This window comes from Vespa mandarinia, chromosome 10, assembly GCF_050613455.1.
Source record: "Vespa mandarinia isolate Hongniang chromosome 10, ASM5061345v1, whole genome shotgun sequence".
NCBI lineage: Eukaryota > Metazoa > Arthropoda > Insecta > Hymenoptera > Vespidae > Vespa > Vespa mandarinia.
Window position 1 is genome coordinate 326,501 of NC_140819.1, and position 6,000 is coordinate 332,500.

Below are 6,000 nucleotides of genomic sequence, written 5' to 3' on the forward strand. Positions count from 1 at the left end.
TAGTAAAACTACAAGTTTCAACAAAATAAAAAAAATAATTGATTTTTAAAATACTTAGGAAACTTTCGAGTGATCCTATACAATAGAATGACTTATCGTTATTATGATACCAAAATAAATTTCAGGAGAATTCGCTAATGGTTCGAGAAATTCTACAACAAGTAAATAAACAAAAGGGCAAGAGAGAAAACGATGAAAGACGCGTGCAAATAATCGGACAAAACGCTTTCGTAGAATCCTCAGAACAGGATGGAACGAGTCAGGGAAAATATTTCATTCGTAGCTGCTCGTACCTGCTATACAAGAGAGCGCTTTTCTCAAAAGGACAACGGTGCCTAAAATTCGTGAGAGACATGGAAATATATAATAGGTCCGTAAGTTTCATATACAACTAATATCTGCATTGGACATACACTATATATTTTAATATTTCAAAAAGTGTCAACGAGTAAGTAATAATACTAGTAGTAGTAGTAGTAGTAATAGTAGTAGTAGTAGTAGTAGTAGTAGTAGTAGTAGTAGTAGTAGTAGTAGTAGTAGTAGTAGTAGTAGTAGTAGTAGTAGTGGTAGTGGTAGTGGTAGTAGTAGTAGTAGTAGTAGTAGTAGTAATAGTAGTAGGAGTAGTAGCTGGAGGTAAAGGAGGAGGAAGAAGAGGAAAAGGAAGTAAAGGAGAAAACGAACTGGAAGGAAAAGCCTTCGAAAAGCTTCATTCTCTGAGGGCGTTTGCTGTTTCTACGTCCTTTTCCTCTACGGCAGACTAATCCGTTGGTTTCTCTCTTCTATCTTTGAAAAACGCTCGTGTCATTCCCTTTCTCTTTCTCTCTCTCTTTCTCTCTCTCTCTTTTGCTTTCTCTCTTCCACTTTCTTTCTTTGTTTGTTATTTCAACCTTACTATATATTGCTTTGCTCTGACGACTAAAATGCAAAGAATAGTGGGGATAGAAGAAGGAAACAATGAAAACCCTTTCGTTGCATATAGAGAGATTCTACTATTTTCTTTATTCTTCTTCTTTTCTTAATTTTAACATAGGAGTCATTTCTTCTTCCGAAAAGAAATTCATGGGGTAATTATCAAGGAGAAAAAAAAGATTACAAAATAAAGAGATGTTTAATTGAATATCGAATATATATTTTTAGTCTTACATTTCTATATCTTTTATAAATCTTACGTTTATTATTAATATCCATTACGAAAATTTCACATGTACTTTTGCAACAAGTAACAAATAATGTTGTATTTCACGAACATGTCGAACTGGATCGACGGAACGAGAAGCACCAGAATAAGAAGGAGAAAGCTTCTTCCGCGAAATGACACCCTCTCGAAACAAAACTTCAAACCCTTCTCACCATCAGCATCAGTACGGGCCAACGTTACGCAAAAGGTTAAGTAGTGTGGAGGTACATTATCTCTCTTTCCCCCCTCTCTCTCTCTCTCTTCCTTTCTCTCTCTCTTTCTCTCGTATACACACAAAGGACGATATACAAGCGAAGAGAGCGTGGTTTTCATGGATTTTAGCACCCCGAGGCAATTCTCGGTGAGTCTCCTCAGCAACTACTCTCTCTTCTGTTCCCTTCGTTTCTACTGATGCTGTTCTATTTTTCCGAAAAGGTTTGCACAGTTTTTTCTCGAGCATTCCAGCACGTAATACAAGGAACTCGAGTACTGGTAGTTTGCTTAACAATGCAACCCTCTCTTTCTCTTTCTTCTATCTTTATTTCTTTTCCTTTCACGTCTAACCTTTCGCAACTTTTACAAAGAAAACAACATCTCGAAAAATCTTTTTCCATCATTTCATCGTCGACCTACCGTAACGCCTGAAGAAGAATACGAAGAAAAAGAAGAGGAGAGTAAAGAATGTTACCACACGAGAATCGAAAACGATCCATCTTTATCGGGACTCGGCCAAGTGTTCTCTCCTGAAATTGATCTACTCGTATGTATGTACCTACTATGTCTTTCCTTTCCGATTCCTTTTCAATTTCTTTTCTTTTTGTGCTCTTTTTATCTTCTTACGAGTAATAACTGTGAAATATTATCGAAGCTTAGATATATATGTTATCAATGATAAACGATATTGAAACTTCGATCTTCGATCTTCGACTTCGATTTGATTTTCTGAAGGAAATCGGTTCAATCCAATTCAATAATATCCATTTTTGTGTATAGTAAGTCATAGAAGTAGGTATTAGAACAACTTTAGAAGTTGAATAATTGTTTCGAGAATGATTTCTTTAAAAATGTTTTTTTTTCTTTGTAACTGATAAGAAAAACAAAATAAATCTTTTTACGATATTTTACCAAGCTAGCCTTTATTAAAAAAAAAGCCTAACAATTGTATCTAACAATTTCAAAAAGTGTCGAAATATTCGTAAATGTGTGATATGTTTTACATAATAATAAATATAAAACGAATAACAAGGACTTTTCTTCCTCCATAAAAATTTGAAAATTCTAGCTTTAATGTCTTACTCCTTCTATTTAAATATTATTACTTATTTGAGAAATCAGTTAAAATACTCATGTGGAAGAGCTATTTTAATATTCGTTTAATATAAAAATATGTATGTATAATTATTTCCAAGACTATAACACATTTCAAAAAATGTTTCAGATGTAAGAAACTTATCTTGTTTTATGATGGGAGAAGGGAGAAGGATCAATCTTTTATTTTTATAAGGAATTACATATTTTTATTTAAATAGACGTGTAGCTTATTTCGAGATGAATTCATTGACTATAATACGTTGATCTTCCAAAATAATTAAAGGTCATTTAGTACCGTTCAAAATTTATTTTCGTTCAGAAATTGTTTCTTATATCTTGTATTCGAAAGAACGACCTCCGATATCAATGCAACGATTTATTCTGGCCTTAAATGAAAGTTCCATGTTCTTGAGTGTTGTCCTAATATACATAACTTATAGGCAGACATTCTTAATTGCGATACTGCCATGCATCTTTTCTATCATTATGGCGATACTCTCAAAAACCAGAATCATATTGAAAATTTCATTAGACGTATAATGAACCATTATAAATTTAATCTCCATCGAAATCAAGAATCAATATAATCACAATGATATTGATAACACGCTAACAAAAACTTTTTTGTTTGTAAAGATAAGAAATCAAGTATTGTTAATTTGCCTCATGTTTAATTGAATCGACAAATAACTATGGCAAGAAACTATTTGCGAGTATAGAATGAAGATATATTTTGAAAGGCACCAAATGACTTTGACTATTTTGAAAGACCAAAGTGTTATGGTCAATTAATTCGTCTCGGAATGGAATTCTAAGTAAAAATATACAGTTCCACATAAAAAAACGAAGATCATCTTGAAATTTCAGACATTCAGTAGAAAAACATTGACTAGAGAAGATTTGTGATCTCTATAAAAATGTCTATCATAAAATTTATCTAAAACATTTTTTGAAACGAATTATATTTTTGGTAAATAATTGCATGCGGAACTTTAAACTGAACGTATATATATATTGTATATATATATTGTATAATATATATATATATATATATATATATATATATATATATATATATACAATTTACGAAGGTGGTCTGAAAAGTATCCAACCACAACATGAAAAAGGCAACATTCGTCAACAAAAGCTGTCGAATGTGTTTGTGCATCTTTTGAAAGGTACTCACCAAAATTTCAGCCATTTTGGACGTTGTTGTTTGACAGTCGTTTGAGTGAACCAATGTGAGTGTTTTTGTGAAAATGGAAAAAATCGAGTATCGAGCTGTCATAAAATGTTTGTTTTTGAAAGGTACTACGTCTGCGCAAATCAAAAACGAGTTAGACGCTGTATACGCGGACTCTGCACCATCATTTACCATCTTGAAATTTTTGACAGCTGAATTTAAACGTGGCCATACCAGTTTGGGAAACGATAAACGTTTGGGAAATCCAAAAACTGCAACCACTGACGATAACATCAAGTTCAGCAAATGTTGCTAGACAACCGTTGAATTAAAATGAGAGAGATAACAGAAGCTATGAATATGTCCAAAGAACGTGTTTGTCACATATTGAATCAAGATTTAGACATGAGAAAGTTGTCCGCGCGTTGAGTGCCGCGGTTGCTTACGTTAAACCAAAAACATGTTCGAATGAATATTTTCAACGCTTTGTTGTGCAGTTTAGGCACAATAAATTAGAGTTTTGACGTTGATTAATTACTGTAGATAAAACTTAGATACATTATTATACCCCAGAAACAAAAATACAGTCAAAACAGTGGGCTGCGAAGGAAGAATTGGGTCCAAAAAAGGTAAAAACTTCTTTTGGCTGAGAAAGTGATGGCGACTGTTTTTTAGGATAATCATGGACTTATATTAATCAATTATCTTCAAAAAAATAAAACCATTACAGGAGCATACTATGCATTATTACTTGACAAGGCATAAATTGTGGAAAAATAGCCACATTTGCAAAAAAAAAAATTTTGTTCTACCAAGACAATGCGCTGTCTCACATTTCAACGTTTGCCATGGCAAAAATCCATGAATTATGGTTTGAACCGCTTGATCACTCTCCTTACTCACTAGATCTAGCACTAAGCGACTTTTTTTATTCCCTAAGCTAAAAGTTGCGCTTGGAAGACAGAGATTTTCGTCGAATGAGAAGGCTATCACCAGGTAAACAATTATTTTGCAGAGAAAGACACTGAGTACTATTTGGACGAGTTAAAGAGATGGGATCATCGCTAGTGTGTAGACTTACAAGGAGGGTATATAATAGAAAAATAAAAATAAATTTGAAGAAAAACCGTCTTGTATCTTTGTTAAAAACTTTTCAAACCATGTATATATATTTATATTTATTATTATATATAAGTCATTTTAATTCGACGGTTGTTTAGCACCATTTGGTGAACTTGAACGATGTTCCAGTTCTTCAATAGTTGCAGTTTTTGAACGTCCCGAACGTTCATCTTCTCCTAAGCTGGTAAGGCAATGTTTAAATTCAGTTGCCCAAAATTTCACGATGATAAATGATGGTGCAAAGTCCCCGTACACAGCGTTCAACTCGTCTTTGATTAGCGTAGGTGTATTGCCTTTTAAAAACAAATATTTAATGCCAGTTCTATACTCAATTCTTTTCATTTTCACAAAAACACTCACATCGATTCACTTAAACGATTGTTAAACAATAATTGTGCGTCCAAAATGACTGAAATTTTTGTGAGTACCTTTCAAAAGATGCATAAACACATTCCCTAGCTTTTGTTGACGAGTGCTGCCTTCTTCATGTTGAGGTTGAAAACTTTTCGGATCACTTTCGTATATTGTTTATTTATATACATATATATATATTTTTTTATATATATTTATATATTATATATAGGTATATATTGTATATTTATATATATATATTATATATATATTATATATAATATATATTATATATATATATATTATATATAATATATATGTAAACAAAACATTTCAGATTATTACTGCAATTAGAAGATTATTTATTGTCAAACTTTAAACATAAACGTAATCAAATAATATATACAAATTAACGAACCTCTTCTTCACTTTATCCAACTAAGTCCATAATATATATCCATGTTATAATCTATATACATATCACATACCTATATATACAAAATACACAGTAGAGGAAAACGGAGCAAGAGCATCAATAAGCAGCTCGCTAAATAAATAATAAGGTAAATATACACCCGGCGTCGCTGTTAATTCGATATTTGTCCCCGATAAAATGAATCCGTTTTACCTTTTGTATGTTTTATACCATCGACTGGGTAACGTCGACTCATTCATGTCAGAGTGAGCTTTCTTAAATTCGCAAAAGAGACAGTCAAATATTCCACAACGTCACGAAAAAAGGTGGCACGGTGACAGGCATAAAGATGCAAATGGTCGTTCGTGCACGGCAACAATACCAACTCGTTGGAAGGTTGGCTTAATTAACGCGAAACCGGGTTTTTGTAGTTCTTCTCGG

General features: G+C 32.5%; 1 protein-coding gene and 1 long non-coding RNA gene across 4 annotated transcripts in view; both read right to left on the minus strand.

The window, feature by feature from the left end:
• LOC118444753 (uncharacterized) overlaps positions 1 to 6,000 on the minus strand; it is a 68,695-nt gene that overhangs the window by 47,232 nt on the left and 15,463 nt on the right. The window lies entirely within an intron of this gene.
• LOC146872689 (uncharacterized) lies at positions 4,872 to 5,282 on the minus strand. The gene is made up of 2 exons (XR_014982681.1): positions 5,222 to 5,282; positions 4,872 to 5,086 (listed from the first exon to the last, which is right to left on the minus strand). It is a non-coding gene; the product is annotated as an uncharacterized LOC146872689 (long non-coding RNA).